Here is an 18,504-nt window from a genome sequence, read left to right as displayed (position 1 = left end):
CACGTCAGCATTCCGGCTGCTGTCCTGGCCGGGCTGACCGAGGAGCGGAGACCAGATACCACCATGTGGGGGACACGGGCCTGTCCGGGTCCGGCCACGCATCTGCTCAGCCCGTCTGCCATAGGCTCAGCCCCAGGAGTGCAGGGAGGCGGGTGAGATGGGGTGAGGGAGAGAGCGGAGGCTGGACCGGGCTCCTGCCCGGTGGGTCTGAAGGTGTGTGTGGAGGGGAAGTGAGGGGAGGCCTGCCTGGCCAGCCCCCCATCACTGGCTTCCTGGGTGCTGCCCCCTGACTGCCTGCTGGTGGCCTGTTCCCCACCCACTGCCACCACGTGTGGTTGTGGGGAGCAGGACCGGTGGTCCTGAGACCGTCACCCACGTGGACCTGAGCGGAGCTGTCAGGGAGTGCAGCTGGTGCCTCGGAAGCAGCCGAGGCGCTGCCTGCCCTGGGAGAGCTTGGAGTGTGTTGAGCGTCCCCCTCCCAGCAGCCCTGGGGAGCGCATGTGGTGTCGGTCCCGCTTCCGTAGGACGGCGGACAGTGAGGGAGGTGGAGGTTTGAGCCCAGCTCTGGGCACTGGGCTCCTTCTTTACTGCTGTGTGTGGGGTTCCCACAGGGCTGGAGCAGTATGTGGTACAGCCCTCCCTTCCATGCTGCGGAGGCTCCCAGAGGCTGTCCTTCCTCCCTTTCCAGCTCTGTCCCCGCCGGGAGCTGGGGGGCCTGGGCCGGCGGATTCATGGGGCCCTTTTCTGGGCTTCCAGTGCCTGCCCTACCATCCGGCCTTCGGGGGCCTCCGAGAGGGGGAGGCCTCGTTCTGTCCGCACTGTGACAGCAAAGCTCCCGGGGACACGTGTGTGGGAGCAGTTCTGTACCCTGGAATTTTAAAAGCCCATTAGGCACGTTTAACGCTGACTTTAGGAGCACGAAGTGGAGGCGAAAGGTCTGGCAGGGCTGGGGTTCGAGGCTCACGCCGGCTGCTCGGACTAGCCTGCGCCGTATAACGCGCTCTGCACGGGCAGTCTGCTGTTGACGCCCCTCCGAAGGTGCCTGACCCCCGCCTGCCTGTGGTGTTAGGACAGCGCCTGCTTTCCTCCCGAACGTTGGTACTTTCTACCCAACACGCGCGCGGCCCAGGAGCTGACGGTGGGTGGCCCTGTGCCAGGTCCAGTTCTCACCCCGAGGAGCCCACAGGAAGGAGGTGCCCGGTGGCTGTTGCCTGCAAGAGAGCGTCCGTCGGGCTGGAAATTGTAAAATTCGTAAGCAGCCATCTAACCACACCCACAGTCGCTTGGAAACCGGTGAGGGGGCAGGCAGCGTCCGCACTCCCCCGACCAGACCACAAGCACTTGAACGCATCTACTTCTCGGCTCTTTCCTGGGTAGAAATCCGTTTATTTGAAATTTTGTAAGCCATGTTTACACTGGCGAGGAGGAATCAAGTATGAACTTAAACAGTCGGCCCCTGGGCGCCTCGGCTGTCAGCCCCTGGAGCAGCCTTTCCGGCCGGCCTTGCACGTGTCCAGTGACCTCAAGCCTCTGTGGTTGTGTGGCTGTGGCCCTGGGTGTTCGGGGTTCGGAGGACCCCACAGTGTTGCCTCTTTCTGGCTTTTCTTGTGCAACCACTTGCTTCTCATACTTGCTGCAGCAGAGCCTCCGACGTGACTACCTTGGCCCTTGTGACTTTGAGAGCCCGTGCTCCTTTCTGTCCCTGTGCCACAGTGCTTCCTAGGGAAACGCTTTCTCCCAGCCGCCCATGCCCAGGCCCCCCTGTGCCGCAGATGCATGGTGCTCCCCAGCTGCCACTCTCACCCCACGGCACTCCGGTGTCTGTCCTCCACACACCCTCGGCCATGACCGCGGAGGCTGTGTGCGCAGCTGAGGACAGTGTCAGGCTGCAGGACCAAGGTGAGGTGCCCAGGGTCCTGTCCCTTCCCCGTGAGGACCAGCATGTGTCCTGTGCTGTCCAGCGATGGGGCCCCAGGTGTGTAGGCTTGGCTGTATTTGCAGGGTGAAGGGTCAGTTCAGAATGAAGGGGAGAGAACTCTTGCCTCAGTCCCCCAGCCGTGCGGAGCTCCCCAGGGCCTTGTCGGCTGGGGAGGGCCCAGGCTGGGGCCCCATCTTCCTGCCCCTCTGTCGCTCTCCCACCCCACACCCTCCCAGCTCTAGGGGCCTAAAGTGCACACGGTGCAGCTGTGTACCTCTCTACTCGACGCGGTGTGTGTGTTAGTGTGTTCTAGATTCTCCTGGAACACAAACTTGTATGGGCTATTTTTCAGCATTAAGCGTTTGCCTTCCAAACTAAGTCGATCTCTCAATGACACGTCTTGCTAGCGCCAGTGGGAGCATACACTCCGAGTGTGGGCTCTGTCTTGAGGCCTGAGGTGGGCCCGGCCTGCCACCCGTGGCCAGCACCCGAGTTTCCCCATGCTGTTGGGATGGGCTGTCCCGTGGCTGCTGTCTTCTGCTGCTGCCCACACCCCGCCAAAGGGACGTGAGCTCACCAGTGGGCCCAGATGCGCAGTCAGGGTAGAGACTCTGTCACGTAAACCGCAGGCCCTGTGGGGCTCTGGGACCTGGGGGGTGGTCCTCAGGGTTTGGAAGGGCGTTGAAGTGTGTGTGTAGGGTTCTGGCCAAGGCGGGAGCACAGCGGCATGGTGGAAGGTGCGAGGGTGTTCCAGACAAGGCGAAAAGCTGGGGGGAGCAGCTCTGTGGGCCCCTTGCCCGCGGTGGCCCTGGAACCGCGGCTGGAGCTGGGCCTCGGAGCCTGCTTACGGCCATCCTGCGAGCTCATGCCCCTTGCCTTACTCGTATTTGCAGCGAAGCTGAGATGTGTGAGGGACCTGGAGTCCCGGAGGCGCCGGGAGCCTGACTTCGGGCCAGTGTTTCCTCTGGGTCTGCGGCTTTGCCCATCACATGTTTATCTGGGGCCTGAGCCCCCGGGTGCCTTTGACCATGAGAAGCCTGTGCTTCTGTGGGAAGAGTGCATCTGACCTGGGGGCTGGCCTCAGGGCTGCGGCTGGAGGGTAGTGACCTCTCCGGGGCAGGGACCCAAGGGAGGGGCCGCAGGACTGTGGTGGTGTGGCTGGTGGGCAGGAACGGACACACCGAGGGCCTGCGATGGCCCAGTGCAGCCGTTTCTGTCTTGAAGACAGTCCGGCGCCTGCAAGAAGGGGTGGTGGCAGTTTCCTGAGCGCGTCTGGACACTGGGCAGCACTCTGTGTCCTCCTTTGTCACCTCTGTATCTCGGGCCAGCCACCTTTACTCCCTGTCCTTGAGGGGGCTCAGTGGCTGCACTCAGGCCGAGTCCTGAGGAGCCGTGACTGAGTTTTCTGGGTTCGTTGGCCAGATGTCCGCAGTTTGGCAGACGTCGCTCAGAATGCCCTGAGGTTGGCTCAGTGTTGAACTTAAATGTAAAGAAGAAAACTAGGGTTTTGACCCTGAAATAGGAAGACGAAGGGTTGTACCCCATACCTGTCTCCCAACAGTGATTCCACGTCAGTGAGGACGGACAAGACCCTCCCTTTGTGTCTGTTTCTGACGCTGTGACACGTGGCCCCGGACAGGACCCAAATGGGACAGCGTCGCCCCCTCTGGAGCGGGGCGTGGCTATGAAGTGTGCGTCACCTGGTTACGGGGGTCCATAGTGAGAACAAAAGCTGCATGTGCGCACGAGCCCCCCAGCTGCTTGTCCACACGCAGGATGACTGACCCCCTCCTGGTCTCGGGAGCTGGAGGAGGAGAGAGCCCTGGCCGGGGGCAGGGGTGGGTGTGCTGACACCTGGGGGGAACATACGGGGGGCGAGGCCTCGTGCAGGACGGCCTGTGTTTGGGGCCAGGAGTCGTGGGGAGGGTCTCATGAGGCCTGCCGAGGAGCCGGGGCCCGCCTCTGGCCGTGGTGTGTTGCCACCGTGTCTTATTGCCTCTGTGACCTGGGGCAAGCCACTTGTCCCCATGCCTGTTCCTTCCTGGGGATTGGGAGCTGGCCCCAAGGGCCTGCCCCCCTCAGGCAGCTGTGAGCCACTGCTTGGGGCTCCCCAGGTGGTGGACCCCGCAGGAGGATGTGCTACAGACGTGGCTAGTGACGGAGGAGTGGTGGGACAGTCCTCAGGGTGTGAGGGGGCAGCTGGGGCTGTCGGTGCCCCTGATGGGGGAGTGCCTGCTGGGAAGTAAGGTCCTCGTGCACATTCCCCTGTTTGAAAGTGGCTCCAGTGGTGTGAGTCCCCTGGAAGCCGTGGGGATGCTGGGACGGAGTGGGAGGAGGGTCTGAACGTGAGGACTGGCTGGAAGGAGGAGCAGAAGCAGGTACTCCGACCCCGGGTCCAGTGACCTAAGCCTGTGCTCTCCGGCAAGAGTGGCACCTGTGGACCGTCAGGACCTGCCCAGCTGATCTCTCGTGGCCCTGTGCTTTCCGGGCTGTGGTTTCCCCAGGCTCCGGGTTGCTCTGGCTTGGCTTCCAAAATCCTCTGTGTACGGGGTGGGGGTGGCGAGGAGGCAGAATTCAGTCCGCATGACCGTCTTCCTAAGCTCCCCATCCCGAGAGGTTTTCCCGTGCCGCCAGGGTGAAGGGTGCCGGGGCCCCTCTGCACTCGCTGTTCTGAGCAGGAAGCGCAGCCGCGTTCAGTGCAGTCCCTTCTGGGGCAGGTCGTCAGAAGTGTCCTTTGTTTTCTGGGTCCCGGGGCCCCTGTGAGAGCTGGTGCCCGCGGGACCTGCATATCTTGATGGACACCAGAGAAGCCTCTGCCTCACGGGGACACGGCGGCCGGGCTCGTGACAGAAGCGGGGGTGGGAACGGGTTTCCTGGTCTTGAGTGACAGCTTCATTTCAGGAAGCTGCTCGGGGCTTCTCCCCGGCCTGCCGCCCGTCCAGCGTGGGGTCACGTTTCCACGGCTTCCGTCTTTGTCTGGAAGCTTCTGCCTCCGGGGGTCGCTCAGCATGGGGCCTGCCCTTCGTGACCCATGTCGCTGTGCTCCACGCAAGGTCCCCGGCACCTGTCCACGCCCACGCATTCTTTACTGCCGGTCCTTCTTTTTCCTTAATAGTCATTTTGGGAAAGGGTGTGTTTTACGAGTTCACGTGTAATTTCTTCCCAGGAAAACATTTTTTAGTTTTTGCTTTGCGTATCTCGTTGGCACAAAGTGTGTGTTACACTTGGAGAATATCAACCCCTTCAGCCCTCCTCTGGCCCCCTTGTCTCTGTCCCCACTGTCCCCTTGCTGCCTTGTCCCTGCCCAGGCCCTGTCCTGCTTCCTCTAGCCCCATCGGAACAGGTGTCCCCTGCAGGGCTCCCTGGAGAGTGGGGGGAGTGCTGTCATTGTGCCTCTGACCTCCGGCCTCGAGCTCATGCCTGCCGGACCAGTGCCAGCGACCCCGTGCTCTGCAGCCCAGGCGTAGTGGCCCCATGACCCCGTGACTTACAGGTCCAGTGTCTGTGACCCTGTACCCTACAGGCATGGCTGCCAGCGACCCTGTACTCCACGGGCCGGGTGTGGTGACCCCATGTCCTGGGAACGCTGTGTTCATACCTCCAACTCCCAGCCCAGGCTCAAGGTTTCTGAGGCCCCCAGCTGGTCTAGAGCAGCCCCAGGACCCAGGGTGGGCTCAGCCCAGCAGGACCCTATGTGCAGTCTGCCTGCCTTGCTCTCCCACTGCACAGCAGCCGCCTCTCTCTCCCTCAGGGCCACCACTGCAACTCGGTGGTGACCCGTTTACTGTGCCCACGAGTGTGGCTGAAGGCCAGCGGGATGTTCCCCACCGCACGGTGTGAGGCACTTGGGCCTCTGACTTGGTGAGGTGAGGGCCAGGGTAAGGGCCGGGGTTCTGGCCAGGGGTGCATGGGGAGGGAGAGTTTGTGCCCCAGGAAATGCTTTCTTTGCACTGCCCACTGCTCGCCGGCCTGGGTGTTTGCAGCATGTGAGCCCCTGGCTCTGCCTTCTGAGTCCAGCCTGTCATGCCCTGCTGGGAATCACGGGGCTTTGGGGCTGGTTCTGGGTGTGAGTTGGGCTTGCCGACAGCTGGGGGGCTGAGCACACATCCCCAGTGCCCAGCACTGCCCCTCTCCTCCAGCGCCGGGATCCTGTGAGGCTGGGTGGGGAGGTGACACTCGGCCGGCTCAGGGTGTGGCCCTGTTGTGCTTGCCGGTAGAAAGGGAAGGAGCTGGAAGCATTTCGCATGTGTTTATTTTCTAGGGGCCCTATTTTTAGACTTAACGTTATTTTGGACTTGAATTTTAAGATTTAAAAAAATCTGAGAGTCAGAATTAGTGTGTCTGATTGTTGGAGAATGGATCTTTGGGGCTTTACTGCTTCATGACCCTGACTCTCTGTGCTTCCTGACTCTTGGTCACCCCCGTTGGCCCTACAGCTGTCCTGGGTGACAGGGAGCAGTTCCCTCCGTCCCCAGCACAGGCTGGAGGGGAGGGTCCCCTGCCAGCAGAGACCAGACCCCCTGGCCACAGTCTCCGGCTGGGGGCTCACTGGCGGCTGCGAGTTGGGTTGGATCAGCTTTTCCTGAGGTTGGCGGGCTGCGTCCAGTGGCTCTGAGAGCCGGGTCCGTGGCCGCCTGCCCGGATTCTGGCTGAAGAAGAGAAACACAAAACCTGTTGCCTCCTAGAGCCGGCCATGCTCCGTGGAGAGAGTCGCTGGGAGGGCCTCCCACACCGTCAGCTTCAGCCCTTGTTTGTTTTTAGTCTTTCCCAACATTTATTATAGAGTTTCCAACATACAGTGAAGTTGAAAGAATTTTTCCACTAATACTGTGTATCAGCCACCTGGGTTCTGTCGCTAACGCTCTCCCGCATTCCTTCTGCGACGCTGATCTCTTTCCAGCCACCGCACACCCTTGTCTTCCAGGTGCTCCGAGTCGACCGCGGATGCCCGCACCCTCCCCTCAAGTACTCAGAGTCAGTCTTGGTTTAGATTTTTCCTTCGATAGAACATCTACAGGTTTAAATGTACATTTGCTGAGTTTGGACAAGTGCTTCTGTTTGACCCAAACCTTGATCAGAGGGCAGAGGGCGACTGTCGTCCCAGAAGGTTCCCCTCACACGTCCCTGCCAGGGGAGTCAGGGCCCCGTTTCCCTCCAGCCCAGGTTAGCCGTCCGGGGGCGTCCCGCCCGCGGGTCCCATGTGGGCTCTGCTGTGTCCTGTCCGTCTGTCCCGCGGGTTTGGAGGTGGGTCCTGCCGCCATTGCCGACGTTTGTTCCTTCTTCACGCTGGGGCCGGTGCTCGTACGCGTTCCTGGTGGCACTGCGGGTCGTCTAGCTTTTCTCCCGCCGACGCACACACACTGGGTCTTTCTGCGTTTTGGTTGTTCTGAGCAAAGGCTCGTGAACGTTCCCGTGCACATCTGTGTGCCGACCGGTTTCCGTTTCTCTTGTTAATTCCACCGGGGGTGGAATTGGTGCGTCAGGGTGGAAAGTTTTCCGAAGCGACTGACGCTGTCCTGTGAGCCGCCACCAGTGTCCGGAGCGCTGGTGGCCCCTCGCCGCTGGCGGAGATTTTAGCCTCGCTGGTGGGCGCCCCAGGGCGTCGGTTTTGACGAGCGCCTGCTTGATGACTGGGGATACGGAGCTGCTTTCCAGCGCTTGTTGGCCATTTGCATAACTTGTCTGTTCCTGTCTTCTGCCCGCTTTTTATGGAACTGTTTGAGTTAGCAGACTGTGTCCTGGGCAGTCCTTTGACAGCCGTCTGTTTTACGGATGCTTTCTCCCAGACCGTGGCCTCGCTGCACATTTTCTTAGTGCTGGTTTCCCTGACCAGCAGCCCTTAATTGTCATTTTTTAAATGATTGCTGCTTTCCATGCCCAGAAGCGCGCCTATTGCCGAGCTGTGACGACATTCCCCCTTTGCTTCCTTTAGCTTTGTGGTTCCATTATCGTTACGCTGTGGTTCATCTCAGGTTCAGTTTTGTGTATGACGCAAGGTAGCGGTGGGCGTGTTTTTCCCCGGGGGCACCTGCCAGCCCACCACCCGCGGGCCACGGAGGCACCCTGCTGAAGTCAGTCCTTGTGCAGGTGGCGTCTCTTTCCAGACTCGGTTCTGTTGCACGGATCTGTTCCTTGACTGTAACTCCAGGACCACCTCCCTGACCGTGATGGCTTTTAGGGAGGCCTGACCTCTGCCTCAGTCTTCACCTGCCTTGTATCCTCGGCCGGCTCTGTGTCCGCACGGGCTTCCAAGTCCGTTGGTCCGTCCTGCAGAAAGCCTGCTGCACTTGGGGCCGGGGCTGCATGGATCCAGGTGTGAGTGCGGGGAGCGGACGTCCTGGCGGTGCTGGGTCTCCCACTTACGAAGGCCACGGGTCCCCGCGTTTACCTGGCCTTCACCGCTCTGAGCCGTTTTGTGGGGTCAGCCTGGAGGTCTGTGTGTCTTCTGTTAAGGACAGTCCTACGTAGTTTGTGTTCTTTGTGCCGTCGTAAATACTGTTTTTAAACATTTCACTTTCTACGTGTCTGCTGTTGCACGGACGTGCAAGTGAGATTCCTGCATTGATCTCGTAGCCTGTGACGCGGCCAGCGGGGTCCCCGGGGTCCATGTGTCCTCATTTGGGCGGCAGACACCGCCAGCCACACGGTGTCGCCTGTGCTCTGGGGTCTCGGCCCTCTGCCTGCGTGTCCTGGCCAGGGCATTTGGTGCCGCACGGCCCGGTGGGCAGCGTGTGCTCCCCTCGCAGGGACGCAGCGGGGCCAGAGCCGCTGGCTGGAGTCCGTCTGCTTTGTGTAGATCTCTTCTCTCCAGCGGAGGAAGTTTCCTTCTCCTTCTTACTTTGCCACAGATTTGGTCGTTTGTCTTCACGTGTCCGGGGAGGTTGAACGCTGTCAAATGCACGTTCTGCGTCTGTGGAAATGACCACATCGCCTTCTCACTAGTCTGCAAATCTGGGAACACCTTGATTTCTCCAGCGTCCGACAGAACCAGGGTTCCCTTGGTCCCACGGGGCTGTTTCTCATTTGTGCTTCCGCGCATGGTTTGCACACACGCGTGGGTCTGGAATGTTCCGTCTTGGCTGGAGTTCGGTGTTTGCACGGAGCCGGCTTCAGGCAGCGTGCCAGAACGAGCCGTGTGGGGTTGGTGGCATTCCCGACGTGGCCGATGTTCCGCAGGGAGCCCCTCAGCACCAGCAGGAAGGTTAGGGTACTAAGCCACCTTCTCTAAGGGGGACATTTCCATTGGAGCGTGTGTCCTTCCACCTTCTCAGGGATTTGTGCACCTGCCGTCATCGGGTCTATTGGCCTGAGCTCGTCTGCGCTCACTCTTCTTCGAACGTCTGTGTTGATAATGGTCCTCGGTTCCTGATAATGGTCACTTGTGCCCTTTTTTCTCCGGATCATTCTGCCTGGGGGCTTCTCAGTTACGTCTGTCTGTCAAAGAGCTTTTACTTCTGTGGATTTTCTTCAGCTCATGCTGCTTGTGCTTCTGCTCGAGGCTCAACCCGTGACCCTCCGTGAGGTTGGTGGGGGCACTGACGGGGCACCTGGCTCTGACCTGTGTGGGGATGCGTCTCTGTCATTTTCTCATGGACCTCGGGCTGTGTTCATGTTCTCCAGACACCACACTGCTTTTCTCCCCCAAACTCTGCATTTATGTCATTTTTTGCCTCCTGGGAATTCTTGTCCCCCCCGCAGCTGATGTTGACCCACCGGGACCTGCACAGAGTGTGGCTGTCTCGGAGGACATCTCTCCCCGGCTGCGGGAGCAGAGGCCCCACACTGCGGCGGGGGAGGCAGCACCGTGATCACCTCCTCTCAACCTCGAGTCCTTCCATGGGGATCACAGCAGGGGACGAGCCCCATGTCCCTGAAACCCAGGCTTCTGTGTGGGACGAGTGATGGCACGTGGGCATGTGGAAAACCCATCACACAGCAAGTTGGACTTGACTGTGGTGTTTGGGATCTGGGCAAAGGAAAGTGAGCTCAGTGGCTGGACCTGTGTTCCCTGTTTTGGACCTTCAGAGTGTGACCCACCTGGGGAGAAGCAGCATTTCTGACTCCTAGTCCCTGCCTTTGGGTTTCTCCTGCAGCAGAAGTAAGTGCTGTCGTGGAGGGAAGTGGGGGCACTCGTCTGCTCTGTTGCAAGGAGGTGCCTGGGGCTCTGGGTCCCCTGCCAAGCTGCGGGGCTCACCTGCTCACGGGGGCCATGGGGCTGTGGCGCCCCTGACCCTGTAGCTTGTCACGGGCGCCCTGCAGGCTGCCTGGCCGACCTGGTGCAGGGGCAGGTGACGGTGACGGCACAGCTGTTAGGGGGTTGGCAACGGGGTGTGGGGACCCTGGCGACGGCATTGGAGGCCATCACTATCTTCTGCTTTAGATGCCGATTTCCCACAGTGTCTGCGGTGAGCCTGGTTCACGGCTGGAAAGCAGCGTCCTTGTGGATGGGCCCGAGGCTGCCGGGCCCTCCCCAGCAGTGCTGCCCCCCCCGCCCCGGGCAAACCACTGGCTCCTTCCGCCTTCGCGTGTTCTTCGTGTTTCCAGACACAGGCGCACAGTTTGGAGTTGGAGGCTCAGGTCTCACCCCAATGTGAATATGGGGTGCACCTGCATTACCCCTCTCCAGCCCTGCCCGCGCTGTGGTCTCACACAGGCCTGGCTTCGGCCTCGAGGTGTGACACCATGGGGTCGTGGGCACCTTAACCGTCTTCCCTTCTCGGTCTTTGTTAACCAGCTGGAAAAGAACACAGGCCGCGTGAATGCAGCGGCACGTGGGCTGCTGGTGGCTGTGGAGGAGGGGACAGCAGAGGACGGCAGGACGTCGATGTCCGAGTCCTCTGCCTGCCAAGGTCCCGGTCGCCACGGGGGCGGTAGGGCCAGGGCCCGGGGAGGGATGCGGACTATGGGGCGAGGGCCCCAGGCCTCCTCGGCACCCCCCTGCCTGCACGTGGGGCATTCTGACCAGCGTCCCGCTGGAGGCGGGTGCAGCGGGTAAGGGGAGCCGTTGTCCGCGGGCGGGCGGGCTGGGCCAGGACCGGGCACGTCCCCGTGCTGACATGCGGTCGTGCCCTACGGTCTCCCACCGACCCTCTCGTTCTGCATCCAGCGGGCAGGCCTAGCTGGGCAGGTCTCTGCTGAGACATGGCCCCAATGTGGCCGGTGTGGCCGGCGCCCACAAGGCGGGCCTTTCGGTTTGTGCAGACTGTCATTCCGGATTAAACCTGCTTTGTTTCTTAGAAGCTGACCCTGGGTGAACGTAAGTTGTCGTTTTGAATATATTATGTTCCAGGCCACCCTTGAGGGGAAACGCTTATTTTGTGGTCAAATTAATGGACCTCTTGCTCCGAGTGGGTGAGTTCGAGGGGACACGTGTGTGTGTCACACATACGAGCATGACTCGTAGAGCCCCGAGCTGGCTGTCGTCTGACTGGAAAGGGAGTGTCTCCGAGTTGTGCTCCACGGGAAGACCTCTTGCTGTCTCCATCCCGTCCTGTGGACGGTCCCGCTCCATCGGCCTCGGTGGAAGGAGCGGCCCCCAGAGGAGACACGGGCCGGGCCTGCAGGCCACAGGCGGCCCTCCTTCTCACTGCTCTCCAGGGCGTCCCCGAGCGCCCTGCCCCGCGCCCTGTGCGCTCCTCACTCCGGGGGAAGGCCCACCATTGCTTCCTTTTACCAAACTATTTTTAGCCTCAGAGTGTTTGTGAATGCACAGACAAGATTTCCTTTCTTGTGAAAGGAAACGGTTTTCTTCAGGGATAAGCGTGTGGCATGGGGCAGGATTTCCCGGGGAATCGGGCGGCATGGACCAGAGCCCACCCCACGGGTGCGTCCCCAGGAGGCTTGGCCCGCTGTGCGTACAGGGTTAGGGAGCCCCTGGCACTCGTTTATTTTAAATGACTCGTATTTGAAAGTTTTAAGGCAGTATTTGAGAAAAATGAGTTTCTGGGCTGGCAGACCTGGTCTGGGAACACGGGAGCCGCCGCCGCCACTGGCCAGGGTCGCACTAGCTGGTCGGGGAGGCCGTCTGCAGGACCAGCGTGGGTCACGCCTGCCCCGAGCCCGGTCCTTTTAGAGCCAAGCAGCCCTCTTCCTCACGGTAGCCGTGCCCGAGCCACGTGAGTCAGCCGGCAACGTGGACACCAGCCGCCTGGGTGGGGCTCAGAATGGGGCTTCCCAGTGTCCTGCTGCCCCGCCGCACCTTCCGCTGGAAGGTCTGGCCCGATGGCCCTGCCTCCCCCCGAGGTGAGTCCTGAGAGGGGCTGCTCCCTACCCTCTGGCCTCACAGTGGGTGGGCGTCTCCCTCCTGTGGCGGCTGCTCCGCTTCCAGCATGTTCTCTGCCTCACAGCCCAGGCCTTGGCTTCCTTCCAAGGACGACCTCCTTCCAGACGTCCCTGCAGGTTCTAAGTCTACACCTGTGCTGTCGGCGGTTGTGAGCCCTCGCGGCATTTGCTGCCTGCAAGGGTCAAGCGGGGAAGACGTGAGCAAGATAGAGGCAGAGACAGAGACAGTGAGAGACACAGAGGTAGTGAGAGCGATGGGGGAGGGGTCCCTGTGTCCTTTCTTCACAAGCTGGTCTCTGCCGTGAGAGGACGGCCGGGACTGGCGGGGGTGGCGCTCCCGGGGCAGGCAGGTGTACCTGTGGTGTGGCGGGGGGCGGGGGTTGGGGCGCAGAGTGACTGTCGCGCGGCCGGCCCCGTCGTGGCACCTGCAGCCTCCCCCTAGGGCTGAGACTGACGTCACGCGCCACCATAGCGCTCTCCCGGCACTCCGCGGGTCACACACTCAGCAGTCAGGTGCACGTTTGCCGCACTTCATGGATTTGAACACACACATTTTTGCCTTATTTTGTGGATTCTGGGATGCGCAGTGTTCACTTCGCAGGTTCTCTGAATTGAGAAAGGTGTTTGCAGTTTGGAAACTCCCGGCGTGCCCGGCAGGCGTCCGTGCGGGTTCCTGACCTGAGGTGGTTGTCCCAGGAAGGTGTGCTGTGAGGAGGGGACTCCCAGAGCTGGTTCTGTCTCTGTCCTGTCGGAAGACGGCGCTGTCACCTCTGCTGCTGCCAGAGCCCTGGGCTGGAAGAGCCGGGCCTCCCCCGCCCTGCGGGGAGCTGGGGTTCGGATTCCGGGCCTCCCTGCGGCACCGAGAGCTGAGTTCTTCTCTGTAGCCCGTCAGAGGATGATTGGGGACCCAGGGGGCAGCAGCGGGTGCCCTCGGGCCAGGGGTGCAGCTGGGGCTGGCGGAGGAGAGCCTGTGTGTGCGGGCGGCAGGGGCCTGGTTTCAGCCAGAGCAGAGGCCTTACTCCAAGGGACGCTGTGATGGCTGGCCAGGGTGGGCGGGATGGGCCCCCAGACCCGGTGCTGTGGGGTCTGTGATGCTGACACCCTCGGGGAGCCCCTGCAGGGTCTGTGGGGACGCCCCCAGCCGGGTGTGGAGAGAGGTGAGCAGCGGCGTGCTCGCTGAGAGGCCAGACGGCTGCTGGGGGTCCGGGGCCGCACCCCGAGGCTGCACTGTGGTCCCTGCTTGCGTCCTGCCGGGGCCCCGCACTGCCCATCCCCCCACCGGGCAGGGCCAGCGGCAGGGGAGGGGTCCTTAGCAGGTCATTGGAGCATCCTGACAGCCGTAAAGGTGTCACAAAGCCGGTCGATTTCCCACCCTAGCGCTTCTCGTGGTCACCAGAGAGGTGTCTCCCTGGGAACGAAGGCGCCTGCGTCCGTCTGCAGTCACGGCGCCCAGTTGCCTCCACGGGCCCCAGCGGAGTGCCAAGACCACCTGCCTGCAGGGTGCTGGGAGCTCTGCCTGCCTGTCTTGTTGGGTGCGGCCAGCTGTACCCAGCAAAGACGCCGGGCGCGCCCTGCCCCACCCAGGACACCCAGCTGGCCGGCTCCAGTCTGGAAAGAAGGTGAACATGTTCTCACGCATGTCAGTGAACTTGGAGATCTTTTCTCCCACTGTTTTCTGTCAGATCTTTTAGGACTAGTCTGGTGTTAGGAAGATCCATTCTTCGTGGGGCTGACCGCACGCACGTTCTCGCTCGGTGTGACGTCTGTCCTTCCATCCTGCGCGGGGTCCCCACTGTGGCTGAGTGTGTTGTCCTCCTTAGCCATGCAGCGTGGACTCTGAGTCCTGGTTTGCCCGTGTGAACTTTGGAGGGGCTGTGCCGAGCTTGGGGGACCCGCCAACAGGTGTGCAGTGCGGGGCCATCGTCCCAGACCTTCCACAACCTGTCAAGACGGCGCGTTCACTACGAGGGCACGGTTTTGAACTGGACCTCCCCGTAGACCTTACGCCACAGGGAAATCCGAGGGGCGAAACGTTTCACCGTGATCGTGCGCCTGTCCTGCACCTGCATACAAGGCCAGGGACATGTGCTCGTTTTCTGTGCGTGAGTCCCGCAAGCTGTGGTTCGGCGCAAGCACTGTGTCTCTCTCATCTCTGTGGGGGGACGTCCGGGCCCTCCCGGCTGCGATCTCAGGAGGGCCAGGGTCCCCTGAGCGCCCCTGGGTTTGGCACATTTCATTTCCTTGCTGAGGTGGGGCCGAGGGCAGGCCATTTCCGCAGGCGAGAGCCGGTCCCCTGCTCATCTGCAACCTTTAGAGTCTCCCGAAGGGTGCCCGCTCATGTCCGATAAGGTCAGACCAACCCAGGACAACACCCCATTTGATTAACTTAAGATCAGCTATTCTCGGGGTTTAATTACATCTGCAGAAACCTTCCACCTTTGCCACAGACATGACCTGATCAAGGGAGTGACATCTTATCACTTTCATGGGTGCCCGCACCCCAGGGGAGGGGTTCTCTGTGCACACGGGGTGGGGCGTGTGCGGGCGCCGCGGGACCTGACAGCCACTTCCCGGTTCGTTGACACTTGGTCATTCCTGGTTGCAGACTTTTACTGGAGAACTTTCATTTATTTCTTCTCCATTTTTCTTCACGCACATCTACAATTTTGACCTGTATAATTTTCCTTCTCTCCGAAGAACTTTTTAAAACATTATTTATAGGGCGGGTCTACTGGTGACGGATTTCCTCAGTTTTGTTCATCTGAGAATGTCTTTATTTTTCCTTACTTTTGGGGAGATTGTTCTGCTGGATGCAGAATCCTGGGCTGGTGGGCTTCCTCCCCATCCCCTGTGACTCTCTCCTTCCTTGCGTGGCTTGCGGAAGGTGCTGGAACACCTGTCCCTGTTCCTGGTGGACTCGGTGTGCCTCTGTTTTTCCTTCTTCCCAGACGCACCGTGTCATTGTCGTCCCTCCAGTTGAATGTTGTGTGCTCGCAAGGGGCATGGCTGGAATCTAAGCCACTGAGTGTTCTCCCCGCTTCCCTGTATCTGTGGTTTGTGTTTGCCATTAATTTTGAACTTCTCAGCCTTTAGTACCTCAGCAGTGTTTTCCAGTCTTTTCTGTCTTCTTCTGAAGCCTGCATTACGTGAGATTGTCTCTAGGTTCTTGGATGTTCTGTAGCTTTTTCAGTGTTTTTGTCTTGGAAGTTTCTGTTGACGCGTCTTCAAGCTGCTTGTTCCCTGGGCCGTGTCCAGGGTGCTAATGAGCCCGTCAGTGGCATTCTTGCTACCGTGGTTTTGATGTTAGTAGTTGCTTTGGACTCTTAGAGATTCTGTCGCACTGCTTGTGTGACTCACCTGTCCTTTTGTGCTCTCCACAGTTTCCATCGGAGCCTGTAGTCTGCTCTGAATCCGCCTTCTGACAGTCCCAAGTCTGGGTCATACCCGATGCATTTTGTCTTTACGCTGTTACTTGCCCCTTGCCTTTTACTCTGCCCTGTAATTTCTTGCCGAAAGCGGGACCCGAAGAATCACGTCAGAGCCGCTGAGGCCGCGGGACGCCTTCCGTTAATGTGGCGCAGCTCTGGGCCCTGGTCGGTGTGTGCTACGGCTGCGGTGTTGCGGTCCTCACGTCCGTCTTTGGACGTGCTCCCTGACTTCTCGGGGTGGTCTGTGTCATCCCCACTGCACCAGTGCCCTGTTGGTGTGGGGGTGTGGTACGGGGGAAGGGAGTGCTCTATGGTCTGTGACTAAGTCTTGGACGGTTGGTGTGCCTGTGTCCCTGTTCTGTGCCCCTACAGAACATGTGGCTCCCCTACATGTGCCTCCTCCTCGTCCATCCCTTCCATGTGCCAGGCAGGCAGCTTGGGAGGAAGCACCCTTTCCAGGGGCGGGCTAAGGTGCTGGTGAAGCCACTTCTCCCATAAGGCAGGCTTCTGGTGTGCAGAGCTCCCAGGGTGTGTCTCCCCATGGCTCCTCCTCCTGTCCCCTGCCAGAACCAAGAGAGGGTCTTTCTCCAGGGATCCTTGTCTGATCCAGACCGTGAGTACCGGCTAAGATGCCTGGAGGTAAAACCTACCAACACGTGGGGCCGTCCTGGAAACCGTGGTCCCAGGGAGCCTCTCACCCCCTTGTCCGCACTCCGCTCCCGCAGCTCATCAAGTGAGCGGTGGTGTCTTCCCGCGGGGAGTTGGCTCAGCGTCTTCCCCGGGACAGTGGGTCTGGGCTGCCCCTCTCATGGTCTGTGTCTCTGGACTTCGGGGTGGCGGTTGGCCAGCCGCTCCCCTCCCTGGCAGGTCGAGAGGAGTCCGTGTGAGGGCGGGAGTGCGGCTCGCACGCCGTCGCCGTTCGAGCTGTGCCCGGAGTCCTGACCTTCTCAGTGACCTGTAGCCATAACCGGTTCGGCCGGCTGCGTCGGCGGCTGCCCTGGCATCGAACCGTCCGTGCATTCGTGGAACAGCCGCCCGGCCGTGGCGTGTCGGTCTTTCACGTGCCGCGTTCGCACTGACGCCCGTACGTGGCATAGGTGTGACGTGGCTCCCCTTCTGTGGTGCGGCCTTCGCCGTGTTTGTGGTCAGCGCCACGTCTACTTCGTGACAGGGACCCCGAAGCTTCCCTTCTCCTTCCCCAGAGCTGCCGCCAGGGTTGTCACCGACGGCACGTCACGGCTTAAAATTGAGTCGCTTTGGAAAGTCCGCGCTTCAGACACGCGGGCCGCTCTGCAGATCTAGCACTTTCTGCCTCACTGCGGGGCGTGTTTGGCAGTGCTGATCCTCGTGTCAGTGGAAACCTTCTGAACCCTGCACTGTCCAGCCCTGGCCTCGGGGCTTTCCAACAGGTGTGCGTGCCGGTGTGCACGCGTGCGCGTGTATGCACATGAGTGCGTGTGAGGGCGTGCGTGCAGTGGGGCACGTGTGAACTGTGGCTCTCTTTCTGGCTTCTCTGCAGCTGTCGTACAGCCCACAAGCAGTTTTCCGTGTTCGTCATCCTCTCTCTCCAGGGCACACCGTGACCGGAGGTGACAGTGTTGCCACGGTCTACGCAGCGCTCTCATGGTTGATCTCTGGCTTGAGCTTTTTAAAACTAAGTTTAAAAATATGAAAGTCAGGTGCGGTGACTGTAAGCCTATGAGGAGGGAGGAAGAGAAAAGACGCGTTGGCGTTTGTCCTCAGTCCCAGGTACTCTGTCCAGAGCCGCGGCGGGCCATCCCGCGGGAGCTGGGTCCAGGACCAGAGTCACGCGGCCGGGTCTTCTTCTTCGTCTCAAGGCCTTGAAAGGTGGCTGTCACCCTGGCGTGTCCTCACCAAGACTGGGCTGGGCTTGGGCAGCGGCTGCCGGCTCCTGGGTGTGTGTCCCGGGCCCTGGGAGTCCTCTTCCTCTGGCGGCCGTGGGCCAGCGCTGCTCCTCTCCAGGCTGTGGCCCGGCGCTGCCCGTGGGGGAGCTGTGCGGCCACCACCGTGGTCCTTCTTAGAGCATTTCTGTCCCTCCCAAGGAGCGCTGGTGGCCTGCAGCAGTCTGCTTCCTGTCTGCGTGGACTGTCCGTAGCATGGACCCACGGTCCTGTGTCTGGCTGCTTTCACAGTGCCCTAACCCATGTTGTAGCCGGAGTCAGGGCTTTGTTCCTTTTTAGGGTCCTGTCATTGTCCTTTGTGTGGATGGACGACGCTTCATCCGTTTGTCCGTGGGTGGGTATCTGGGCCATTCCCGCCTTTTGGCGACCACGGCCTGTGCCTGCGAGCGTGCTGGTGCCCGGGTCCCCGTGACTCTCTCCTGCACTTGAGGGACCGCCGGACCCCGCAGCGTCTGTAGACTCCCGTTCCTCCACATCCGCCCCACACCACCGCCGTCCCTCTTGATTTCAACAGCCCCGGGGGGTGAGCCGTGGCCTCCGTGGGCGCATCTGTGTGTCCCTGACGGCAGGCGGTGTAAAACCCCTCTCCGTGTGCTCGTTGCTCATTCTGCCTCAACCTGCCCAGGTTTTGTCTTTTGGGGGCAGCTTCCTCCTTGCCCTCTGCAGGGAAGGCGGCGGGGTCGGGGGGCGAGCCTCCGCGGTCCCCTCCTGTGGCCCGCAGGCGCTCATTCCGCGGCCGGGCCCCGTCCCCTTGCGACTCAGTCTGCAGCTCCGTCTTCCTGCACTTCAGCTGCAGGAGATGCGCTCCGGGTTGTGGGGAGCATCTGGGCTCCGGGCAGAGACCTCTGGGCTGGGGCTGGCTCTGTGTTTTGAACTGTGGTGAGAGCACGTGGTATGAGAGCGTCACGGTCACCATCCGGGCATCGGCGTACCTGGGTCATGTGCGCCGGGTCTC

At 61.0% G+C, this 18,504-nt stretch overlaps 1 protein-coding gene across 2 annotated transcripts in view; it reads left to right on the top strand.

The window, feature by feature from the left end:
* Window positions 1–18,504, top strand: part of INPP5A (inositol polyphosphate-5-phosphatase A) — a 166,431-nt gene that overhangs the window by 28,372 nt on the left and 119,555 nt on the right. The window lies entirely within an intron of this gene.

This window comes from Lontra canadensis, unplaced genomic scaffold (genome assembly GCF_010015895.1).
Source record: "Lontra canadensis isolate GAN:19392208 unplaced genomic scaffold, GSC_riverotter_1.0 scaffold79, whole genome shotgun sequence".
NCBI classification, from domain to species: Eukaryota; Metazoa; Chordata; class Mammalia; order Carnivora; family Mustelidae; genus Lontra; species Lontra canadensis.
Note: the sequence above shows the minus strand (reverse complement) of the source record. Positions and strands in the feature narration are given on the sequence as shown.